This window comes from Zalophus californianus, chromosome 12 (genome assembly GCF_009762305.2).
Source record: "Zalophus californianus isolate mZalCal1 chromosome 12, mZalCal1.pri.v2, whole genome shotgun sequence".
NCBI lineage: Eukaryota > Metazoa > Chordata > Mammalia > Carnivora > Otariidae > Zalophus > Zalophus californianus.
Genome location: NC_045606.1, coordinates 16,806,255 through 16,818,847, shown reverse-complemented (window position 1 = coordinate 16,818,847; position 12,593 = coordinate 16,806,255). Strand labels below are relative to the sequence as shown.

At 35.4% G+C, this 12,593-nt stretch overlaps 1 protein-coding gene across 2 annotated transcripts in view; it reads right to left on the bottom strand.

Annotated features, from left to right (window-relative positions):
- The window catches only part of COG5 (component of oligomeric golgi complex 5), a 310,225-nt gene that overhangs the window by 266,936 nt on the left and 30,696 nt on the right, over window positions 1-12,593 (bottom strand). The window lies entirely within an intron of this gene.

Below are 12,593 nucleotides of genomic sequence, written 5' to 3'. Positions count from 1 at the left end.
TGGCCCTGAAGCTGGTTGAGAAGAACATCTCCCATCTAAGGAGGAAAATCATTAACTGGAGGCAGTAAGAATTAAAAGCACTAGGAAAAGAGTTGAGACTTCAGCTATAAACATTTTTTTCTGAATGAAACACACACACACACCCGGACCCAGAACCACACATGCACCCACACAACAGAGACACACAAACATAAAATTTGTTCAAAAATACAATGTTTACAAACATGTAAGTCAAAGGCGACCAATTACTAAATATGCTTACCTCAATGCTTTTTTTTTTTTTTTTTAAGATTTTATTTATTTGACAGAGAGAGACACAGCGAGACAGGGAACACAAGCAGGGGGAGTGGGAGAGGGAGAAGCAGGCTTCCCGCTGAGCAGGGAGCCCGATCCCAGGACTATGGGATAATGACCTGAGCCGAAAGCAGATGATTAACAACTGAGCCACCCAGGCACCCCACCTGAATGCTTTTCTGAGTAACTATAGTCTAAAGCACTTACGATGATAAAAGAATGCCAACTAAGAATCTGTCCCTGAAAATTGGAAGATCTGGGCATCTTTATCTTTTTATTAAATTTTATTTATTTTCTGAATAAGTAATATAAGCACATAATTCAAGATTCAAAAGAAAAAAAAGTCACCCTCATATCTCTATGTCACAAATATGCACTTATCAAAAACCACCACTGTTATCAGTTTCTTGCTTGTCAGAATAGTGTTTTTAAATGAACCAGTTGGAATGTTGAATCCCTAGTGATCATTCCCTCTGGGATTCTAAATACATCATGAGGAGAAATACCAGATCTTACTTTAGTCTAATCACCTAGAATTGTCCTAGAATTCCCCAGTACCTGTCCAATAAAGGATATGCCCTCAAACATGAAATCTTTGAGCTTATTTCTAATGCTTTTATCTTTAACCATACTTCATCTGTCATCAAGTCTTATTGACTATTCTTCTGTTGCATATCACAACCGTTACATTATCTTTGTTCCTACAAGCATCACATAATCCAAATCTTTATCACCCTCACCTTACCATGTGGTGTACCGCTAGCTTTCCAATCTCTTTCTGAAATCCATCCTGCTAGGTTTATCTTCTTAGAAACACAGTTTTCAGCACTCCAGCCCCCCTTTTTAATAAACTTCAGTGGCTCTCTACTGAGAGATTATGTTCAATCTTCTCACAATAGCATTTAATAAAATCCTCAGTCAAGAAGTCTTAGATAATATATAAGGCATCACTTACCACCATTTCCTAATATAGTGTCCTCTACTCCGGTCAATTTCCCTTCCTTATTTTTTATTTTGGACTTTTATAACCAAATTTAATACAAACATTATTCAGCACTAAAAAGAAATGAGATATCAAGCCAGGAAAAGGCATAGAGGAGCCTTAAATTCATGTTACTAGGTGAAAGAAGTTAATCTGAAAGGCTGTATATTGTATGATTCCAACTACCTAACACTCTGGAAAAGGCAAAACTATAGAGAAAGGAAAAAGATCAGTGGCTGCCAACGTTTGGAGGAATGAATAGGCAGAGTACAGAGGACTTTTAGGGCACTAAAAATACTTTGTATAACACTATAATGACTGACATATGTCACCATACGTTTGTCCCAAACCACTGAATGTACACCAAGAGTGAACCCTGATGTAAACTATGGACTTTGGGAGATGATGTGTCAATGTAAGTTCATCAATTGTAACACATGTACCACTCTGGGAGTTTCCGGGGAGACGGTGATTAAGGGGGAGGCCATGCATGTGTGGGGACAGGGGATACGGGAGACACCTCCATCTTCCTCTTCCTTTCACTGTGAACCTAAAACTGCCCTACAATAGTCTTTGAAATAGATACAGATATTACAAACCCAGAAAACCACACAGAGAAATTACAGCTAACTGAACTTGGAACCACCATGCAGATCAGAAGACAGAACCGTGTCAGTGACTACAGAAGCCCTCCATGTGCGTACCCTATCCGGTCATGACATCCTCCATCCACTCCCCTCTAGCTCTCCCATCCCAACCAAGAAACACTACTACTCTGGTTTTTGTGGTACTCACTTCCTTACTTTTATTTACGGTTTTATTACTGAAACCTAACTGCTATAGTTTAAACATGCCCTTTTTTTTAATCCACATAGGTTCCCTCACCATCTCTTACTTTTTCTTTACAATCTGCTAAGTATATTCGACCGTCTGTGCTATACATTTCCCACAGGCTGGGTTTCACAGAATGCAGTCCCACTGTGCAGCTGAACATGTTCCTCTCTTGCATGTTTCCCACACATTGGCAGTTGGATGTAGGCAGCTTTGTCAGACTCAGGCTTAGGATTTTGGGTATTTTCCTTAGGTAGTGGTGCATGTGCAGCACATGTGTGATTTTCTCTCTTTGTGTTGTTAGCAGTCACTGACACTCAATGTCAAAATCCATTAAAATATAAAGATTACTCCAATTCTATCATTTTATCTTTACTTGCTAGCATATAAAATTTTCTGTAAGAAGAAACTTTATCTCACCTACTATATGCTTACCTGGTGGTACTGTTCATAAAGAAAAGTAAAAATAAATACTTGATTCTTTCCCTTGCTTCAACAGATTTCAAAATTAAACACTGCTTTCCTGATACCTACTAAAGATGAACAATTAGTGGGTTTGGTTTTGTTTGGCCTGTCAGTATGAACTCAGAGATTTAGACATAATAAAGGATGCCAAGCCACTTAGCTCTTACCCTTGCAGATGCTTACCTTGTCCCTTTGTGGCCAGTGGGAGCCTCTGAGGGTGACCAATGATACCAAATGCCTGAGAAAGAGGTTTCCCAGGACCCGGGACTTCCAATGCTAAAACTGAGATCGTTAGTCATCCCAGAGGTTCTTTGAGTTGGCTCCTCAATCCTTTTGTCTTGACTCTAGTTAGTAATGGCTGATAGCATCCTTGATATACAGTATAAAAATATTCCAGGATCATTTTATGTATTTCATGCCCTGGAATCAAAGATTTATCAAAGAAGCCCCAGTTTCTTTTAGAAGTCAGCAGCATTTCAAGAACACATTCTGGGAACTAGGTTTGCTCATTTCTGTGACTTTTCAGCAGACATAGCTAAGAAATGTCAGAATCAAATTTTCACATAAATATTCATTGCTCTATTCCATAATATGCATAAAACATCTTCAGATTAGTATTATACATATACATATGTACAAAAATATATACATATGTGATGTATATGTCAAGATAAAATTAAAATACCTCATGAGTTCATACTGATATTTCCAATTAAAAATCAGGAGCACAGGGTGTTTACTTATTCTTCTAACTTACATCTGTACATTATTTCTTCCACAGAGACTTCCAGCTCTCAGAGACATGAGAAATAACAGAATTAGAATAATTTCAAATTATCCATTTGCTTTGCTGCACAACACACAGAAAACATTATCTCAATACAAAACCCACACTACAAACACAAATATGACAGTTGAAGTTAGTTTATAAAAACATGTTTTGCACATGCTCTCCCTACATTTTTTTTTTTACAGTTGAGCTTTGTCAAAACATACAGCCATTACTTGAGATACTCCCCTTTATATCCTTCACTTAATCTCAGCTCTAATGCTCATCACCAGTCTTTAGTGTTTCTCTAGTCATTCTCAAGTACACTACCAGATTCCCAAGGAAAGATTCATGGGAACAATCTTCCCTGCATTCTTCTTTGTGGATGGCTGTGTCTATACTTGAAAATCAGTTTGGCAGGTCTACCAATTACCTACTGTTGCAGAAAAAAAATCAACCCAAAACTTAGTGGTTGAAAATGATTTGTTAGGTCTCACAATTCTGCGGGTAATTTTGGCAGGGTTCATATGCTCCATGTGCTATCACCTGGGATTACTAACTCTGCTGCATCTGGCTGACAAAGAGGCTGGTCTGGACAGTACCAGAGGGCTTCACTCCATGTCTGGTGCCTCAGTACTTCTGCACCCATCACCTCCACATGGTTAGCTGGGGCTTCCTCACAGCATGGTGGTCTCAAGGTAGTTGGACTGCTTACACAGATAGTGGCTTTCCCAGAGCAGAACAAAAGCGGCTATGCCCCTTGGAGGCAAGGTCCAGAACTAGCACAAAATCACTTCCACAGCACAGGTTCTTTGGTTTTGCTATGGTAGTTGCTCTCTCTGTTTTTACAGTGTTTGGGGACACTGGCATTTTATGCTGCTGTTACCTTTCTCTTCCTTCCTTCCTGGCACATTCATTTGTTTGATGGATAATTATAAAGCCAGTAAAATAAGGCATCACTCCAATTCTATCTACAATAAAGTAGATAAAATTATCTGACACCACATTAACTGAAAACTAAAAAGGACCCTACTTAATTATATGATGAAAACCACGTATTTATAAAACATAAACACAGAGAAAAGAGAAAATGTTTTAAGGATGATTTCTTCCGTCTTTATTCAAACATTTTCTCAAACTTCCTTACTTATATAATTCCAAAGTTAAAAAGTTAAATTAAAAACTTTCCAGTAAAAAGTTAATATATGTGTATGACTTAAAAAATTAAAAAGTAAAATGATAAAAAGTTTAAAAAATAATTTGAAAAGATAAAAATGTTATATAATAGGTATGTGGATTATATCTCAACAAAGCTGTTACACTGAAAGTTAAAAAACTCATTTTCTTATATAATTTTAAAGTTAAAAAAATTTAAATACTCAATGTAAGAGATAATAAGCTCTTCAAAATTTCTTTCTGAAAAACTCTGAGGCCATTCACAAGCAAACAATGTTACTAAAATGAGCTAAGATAGAGGATTCTTGGGGTGATAATTAAATTCAACTCATGTATTCATGTATACAGATGAAGTCAGAAGTCTCTGCTTGGAGAAAGAAAAGGCTTCTGGAAAGAGAGTGAAATGGGGATAAAAAGCAAAAAGAATTAAATGTAAAAGTACTTTCTTCTAATTGAGAGAACAATCATAGTGATTTTATGTTCAAGGCAAAAACAACTTCATAGCTCTTTCTTTCTTGCTTTCTTATACCACATGAATTTAAATGAATTAGGAGCTCAAAGAATAAAAAGATTAAACAGGAACATTAAAGTTTTCCCAATGTTCAAAACAAAAATGACTAAAGTGAGCAGAATAAAAATGGTTAAAACATAATAAGCTTCCGAAGAGCCCCTAGACTTCAAAATAGTTTTAAAGGCAGCACATTTCTAAGATGAATTTCCTTCCTAAAGTAAGCCTGCATAGGAGTCAACCCAGGAAAAATTAAATACTAGAAATAAAGATACCAAAATGTCCACAGGCATATTTCTTTCTCTTTATTTTCCCTTCCTCTTTCTTCCTTTATAATAATTTGGCCAAAGTTATTCAATTTAGTTGTTCCTCTAGTATAATATCTTTTAAAATAAGGGGGTAGAAAATTAGGGCACATATTTAATAACAATAATAAAAATAAAGTGTTTAAACATAAACAATTCTGACTTCTCATGCTTGTGTAACATAAAAAATAAAAACATTTATAAAAGAAAAGATCACAGCTTCACAGAATCATAGCATTTTAGAGCTGGAAGGGAATTCACAGACTCACTCCAAACTTTCATTATAAAAAAACATACCACCACCACCACCTCCACCACAAAAACTGGTAATTAGGTATGGTGAAGGATGAGTTAACTAACCTTATCGTGGTAATCACCTCACAATATACACACGTATCAAATCATGTTACACACTTTAAACTTATACAATGTTATATGTCAATTATTAACTCAATAAAGCTGGGGGGGTGGTTAAAAATACTCAAGTTCCTTCACTACCATGCTGCTCGAGTGATGAAGAATAGCAGTCAGGCCTCAGAAGTCCTAGACCAGTGTATTTTATCAGTACTTACGAAGCTGGACTTGTTCCTGATTTTATTTTATTTTTTTACCTCCAGCAAGCTTCTGGAAAACAGGAACTATACTGTCTACCTTTTTTATGTATTCCACAGAATCAAAAGCAAAGAATATTAAATTTAGAGAAAGAAATCTCATTTTGCAGTCATAATGTGCTGCACACTGGCTTTATGAATTCCAGCAAGTAACTTTCAGAACCTCGGTTTACTTATCCATAAAATGATGAGATAAGCAACTTCTAAACATAATTATTATAAAAGTCAAATGATTCAGAATGCTTGAAATTTTCATTCATTATAAAATCCTGCATAAACATGAAATTTCCCTTATTGCTAACAGCTAGATAAGAGGCAAAAATAAATAGGTTCTTAAAACTTACTGTCAAAGGAGTGTACTGAACAAAGGTATTGTTTTAATGTATATCTTAACATAAAAGTAAAACATTAACTCGCAGGAGAGAACTCTTACAATGTTCTGGGCACTTGCAGTGCCCAGACTCCTCAGGAAAGTAGCTTGGGCAGGTCCTTATACATGGTTCACCAAACCTCAGGTCATATAGGACCTTGAGACCTTGGCCACAACTGATTAGATCAGGAAACAATGCTAGGTCAAAAGAAACTATACCAAGTCTGTCACCAGTGGCCTATGACATTGTCTTGCATAAGAACTGCCCAAAATTGTTACTGGCAGGAAACTGGCAATAAGCAGAAACCTTGAAACAAAAGCAGCAAGTGAAAAGAAACAATGAGCAAGTGAAAAGGAGAATGAGAGTTATCCCACATGGCAGAGAGAAAAAGCAGCAGATAGAGATACAAACATACAGAGCCTGAGTCACAGAAAAGCATGAATGTTGGTATGCTATTACAGGTCAAGCAATGTCTTACTGTGCACACGTGTCACACTGTCTCAGGATTCCTCTTTGGCTGTTAGGACAGATTCCCATGTCTCCTCACTGCTCCACATGCTCTTAAGTAGCTATCCCTGAAATAACCTGAAAGTATCTCTTCTCTATCTAAAAAAGACTAAGATATCCAAACTCTTCCCACATGCTGTATTTCTCAAGTTGTTATAGGAGAGATGTGCAAGTACATCAAAAAGAAATTAGTATATCATGTATGTTTTGTTCAGAAACATATGCTACATATTTAGGAAAAATATTAAAACTAGGGCACAGACTAAGGAAAAGATCATTTTACTCATTTCTTAAACATTTAACTGTCTGGTATATAATGCTATGCTAGGGCTAGAGATTCAATTAACAATATATGATCACAGCCCTTAAGGAGCTCAGTCTTATGAGAGAGTATAAAGAAGATAAAAGCTATGCAGAAAGTACTATAGTGGAAGTATCTACAGGATTTTAAAGGAACCAAAAAATGAAAAAGAAATATTCTGCTTTGCCAAAAGGAAGGGCAGGAGAGGCCCTCACAAAAGAATTGACACATCAATTAGAATCTGTTGAATGACAAGAACATTGAGTTAGAGGGAAAAAATGTGCAAAGAAATGAATGTGAGAATTTCTAGTAAAAGGCAAAGTTGATAAAGGCAAGCAGAGGCCATATCATGAAGGGCCTCACATGCCATACTGAGGACTTGACCCTTCATTCTATTTCTTGTTAAGAAACTAATGAATAATTTTATCAGGAAAATAAAATAATCTGATGTTTGTTTTATGAAAAAAGATGAGATGTGAGTTTTCTATTTTCAGTATGCCAGACTAGGTTGTTAGCTTACCACTGAAAACAACTAAAAATGTTGTATGACATGTAAAAATGTCCAAAAAGCATCAAAGAAGTGATAGAACATATAGAAATGCCAAGCTAAAAGTGAAGCACAGGAGAATCCAGAGAGAAAAGAAGCAAATCCACTTGTAATCTAAGAACACTTGCTAATCTTGGAAAACTACAACCTACATCTTGACAGCCTTGGAGGCCAAGTGGAGTAGACAGTTAAAATTGATTAAATTTAATGTTGTCTTGGACTTATAGTGATTTCTGATGCCATGCAGAAACAAAACCAATCTTCTCTGAAGGACTCAGATATTCTAAAAAAAATAACTTCTCAAAAAAAAAAAAATGTCCAGCACACAGCAAAAGATAATCAGGCACCCAAAGAAACTGAACTCCATTAGACAAAACAGGCAAACATACTACAAAATAAACATACCCACAAACACTACAGATACTGTACCTCCCAGAGTTAGGTAACAGAAAACCTCAGCGGTACAGATACAAAGAAGTAAAAGTCAGAACACAAGAAACAGGACAGGTCATACTGCATGTCAGGAAAATAAAAATAGAACTTCTAAAAATAAAATAAACATTACCAAAATTTAGCAAAATAATAGGCTAGTTTAATCACAGGCTATAATTGGCTAAAGAAAGAATTAATGAAAGGAAAATACAATCAGAAAAAAGTCCGGGAAAGACAAAAACACAGACTAAGGAAAAGTGAGTAAATGACTTGGATGACAAAGAAAGTTGAGCACATATTTATCAGATTCTGAAAACAAAGAAGAGAGAGAATGATGCATATTTGAAGAAATCATGGCTTAGAAATGATGAAAGAGATAAACTCACAGATGGAAAAAGAAAAACTAATTACACTTGACACAAATAAAAAGGAACCATATTCTAAAACTGAAGGGAATCAAAAAGAAGAGAAAATCCTAAAAGAAGCCAGAGGAAAACTACAGATTACCTTCAAAAGTCCAGGTCAGAATGAAAGCTTTTCAACAACTAAAACAGAAGGCAGAACATAATGGAATGATATCTTCCAAGTGAAGAAAATAATAAAGAATAAGAAAGGAAGGAAGTAGGTCAAAAACCAACTTTTAAAATGAACAAAACATCTAAATAAGAGAAGATATACAAATGGCTAACAGGCACTATAATTAACAGTCTGTTTCTTGGTTTGTCTCTCTCTCCTTTTCCCTTTGCTCATTTGTTTCTTAAATTCCACATATGAATGAAATCATATGATATTTGTCTTTCTCTGATTAATTTGGCTTTATAGTCTCTAGCTCCATCTATGTTGTTGCTAATGGTAAGAGTTCATTTGTTTTGTGGCTGAATAACATTCCATTGTGTTATATATACCACATCTTCTTTATCCATTCATCGATTGATGGGCACTTGGGTTGCTTCCATATCCTGGCTATTGTAAATTAGTGCTGCTGTAAAGACAGAGGTGCAGGTATCCCTCTGAGTTAGTTTTCTGTATTCTTTGGGTTAATACCCAATAGTGAGATTGCTGGATGATAGGGTTAATTCTATTTTTAACTTCTTGCGGAACCTCTATACTGTTTTCCACAGCGGCAGCACCAGTTTGGATTCCCACCAACACTGATGGTTACCAGAGGGAAGGTAGGTGGGGGGGTGGGTTAAAAAGATGATGGGGATTAAGAAGTGCACTTATTGTGATGAGCACCAAGTGATACATGGAATTGTTGAATCACTGTATTGTACACCTGAAACTAATAACACACTGTAAAAAAATAAAATAAAATAATTTTTTTAAAATGGCCAATAGGCACAATAAAAGATGCTCAATATCTTTAGTCATTAGGGAAATTCAAATTTCTCAAATGAATAAAATCTTTAAAAAATAAATTTAAAAAATTAAAAAGAAAATAAAACAACCATGAGGTACTACTTCTTACCCAGTAAGATGGCTATATTAAAAAGAAGTGTTGTAAGAAATAAATTGAAACTTTCATACATTGCTGGCAGGAATGGAATATGGTACAGCTGCTTTGGAAAACAGTTTGGCATTCCTCAAAAAGTTTCTTTTTCCAGAGATTGAGAAATAACTGACATATAACACTGTCTAAATTTAACATTGTACACATATTAATTTGATACATCAAAATATTAAACAAGTAGCATATGAACTTGCATATTCTCATGTAAACACCCAAGGTAATGGAAAACAATATGTCCACACAAAAACCTATACAAAAATATTTATAACAGTTCTTATTCATCATAGTCAAAAAGTAGAAACTACCCAAATGTCCACCAAGTGACGGGAAAAAAAACTGGATGGATAAACAAAAATGTGGTATATCCATATAATGTAATATTATTTGTTCTTAAAAAGAAATGAAGTATTGACACACACTACAACAAAGATGAACCTTGAAAGCATTATGCTAAGTGAAAGAAACCAGACAAAAAATGCAACATAATGTATGATGCATTTATATGAAATGTCCAACATAGGCAACTCCATGGGCACAAACAGCAGATTAGAGAGTTGGTGAGGGAATGGGTAAAGTGGAGTGACTCCTAGTGGACATAAAGTTTCTTTTTGGGGTAATGAAAATGTTTTGACATTAGATGTGCTAGTTGCACAACCTTGTGACAATAGTAAAAACCACTCACTCACCTTACACTTAAAAATACACTTTGAAGTGGTGAATTTTATAGCATGTGACTTACAACTCCATTTTTAAAACTGAAAGCAACTTCTACTTCCAACGTGATGGAATGATAGGCTGGATTTACACTCCCATCTTAAACAACCAGAAAACTGCACAAAGTACATGAAATCATTTTCAGACACTGAACAACAGATAGCACAGGACTGTGATCCCTGGAAGAAAGAAAACGAAGAAAATGAACTTGGGGCACCTGGCTGGCTCAGTCGGTGCAGCATGCAACTCTGATCTCGGGGTTGTGCGATTGAGTCCCATGTTGGGTGTAGAGATTACTTAAAAATAAAATCTTTAAAAAAAATTAAAGAAAGAAAATGAACTTAACTATCCTAGTTTCCTGCGGGGAGACAATTTTCAGGCACCAGCAAAGGGAAAGGGAAGGGAAACAGCACATGACAGTCTATCCACAGTGAGGAAACAGATCAGACTTCAGAAGAACCAATAAAGCTGGAGTTTATGGACAGAGAACTGGACAGGAAGAAGTACCAATCTGTACATGTATAAGAGAAAACACAAGTAAAGAATTACTGAAACAAATCACAAAGCTCACAGTATAAAGACCTAGCAGTAAACGTTTAGGACTAAACTATAAATCAGCCTGACTAAAGGCTGCTCTGGACATGCACTAAGAAAGAATTAAAAACCAGTCCTCACTTACCAGGCACATGAATAAGTAAAAGAATAAAGCCCATAACAAGAAGAAAGGTCAATCAACAAAAACAGACCGAGAAATAATGAAGATCTGAATACTAAAATATCTATTATAAACATACTCTATACATTCAAGAAGTATAAAATTTAGAAAGGAAAGATATAAAAAGACAAAATATTAGAGATGAAAAATATGTAAAATCAAAAACACACAGGATGGAAGTAACAGCAGATCAGACACTTTACAAAAATAGATCAGTAAACTTAGAAACAATTTCAGGTATATTACAGACCAAAACATATACAGAGTATTTTCTGTATATGTTTTGGACATATACAGAATATCTTCATGAGCTCAGGGTAGAGAAAGTTCTCTTAAACAAGACAAAAAAACAAAAATAAAACACCAATCCTAAAAGAAAAAAATGGTAAATTTCACTTCTATCTAGCTAGATATTAGAAAGAAAGAAAGAAAGAGCGAGCGCAAAGGTTTATTTGAAACCACAACAGAGGACTTATCTCAGGTATTCAGTCTCTTTAGTCATTACTTCCCTGAAAAACGAAACAGAAACGATGGCACGCCCAAAATTGGCAAAAAATAAGAAGTCTGACAACCCTAAATGTTGGCAGTGATACAAACTAATACCAACTCATATACTGCTGGTATGCATGACATAACTCTTAGGGAAAATAGTTTTCCATTACATAATAAAGCCAAAGATCAGAAATCCTATAACCTTACCAATCCCATTCCTAGGATATACCTAGGCCAACAAGCATATGAAAAGATGCTCCATATCATTCATCATAGTAGAAATAAAAGTCAAAACCACTATGACATACCACCTCACCCCCCTAGCATGGTCAGTACCAAAAGAACAGAAAATACCAAGTGCTGACGAGGATGCAGAAAAGCTGGAGAACTGGTAGGGATACAAACCGGTACAGCCACTACTGAAAACAGGATGGAGGATCCACAAGAAATTAAAAATAGAATTACCATATGGTCTGGGTATATCTCCAAAGCAATTCAAAGCAGAATGGATCTCAAGAGATATTTGCACATCCATGTTCACTGCAGCATTCTTCATAATAGCCAAGAGGTGCAAGCAACCATAATGTCCATCAATGGATTAACGAATAAAGAAAATGTGGTCTATATATACAAAAGAATGTATAGTCTTAAAGAAGAAGGAAATTGTCACATGCTAAAACACAGATAAACCTCAAGGATATTAAGCTAAATGAAATAAGCCAAAAGGACAAATACTCTATATTCTGCTCATATAAATAGCTAAACTAGTCAAAAAGAAACAAAGTAGAAAGGTGGGCTCTAAGAGGGAAGACAGGAGGGAGAAAGAGAAATTCATATTTAAGGCATTTAGAGTTTCAGTTTTACAAGAGGAAAAAGTTCTGGAGATCTGTTACACAACAATATTCATATACTTAGCAGTGCACTTAAAAATGATTAAGAGAGCAAACTCTTCAACGTAATACAAAAAAAATCAATGTGAATTAATGAGCATAAAAAAATAACTTCTGCCATGTCCATCACAAAAAGCTGCTAACAGCATCAATTCTCATCAATTCCCCTACAT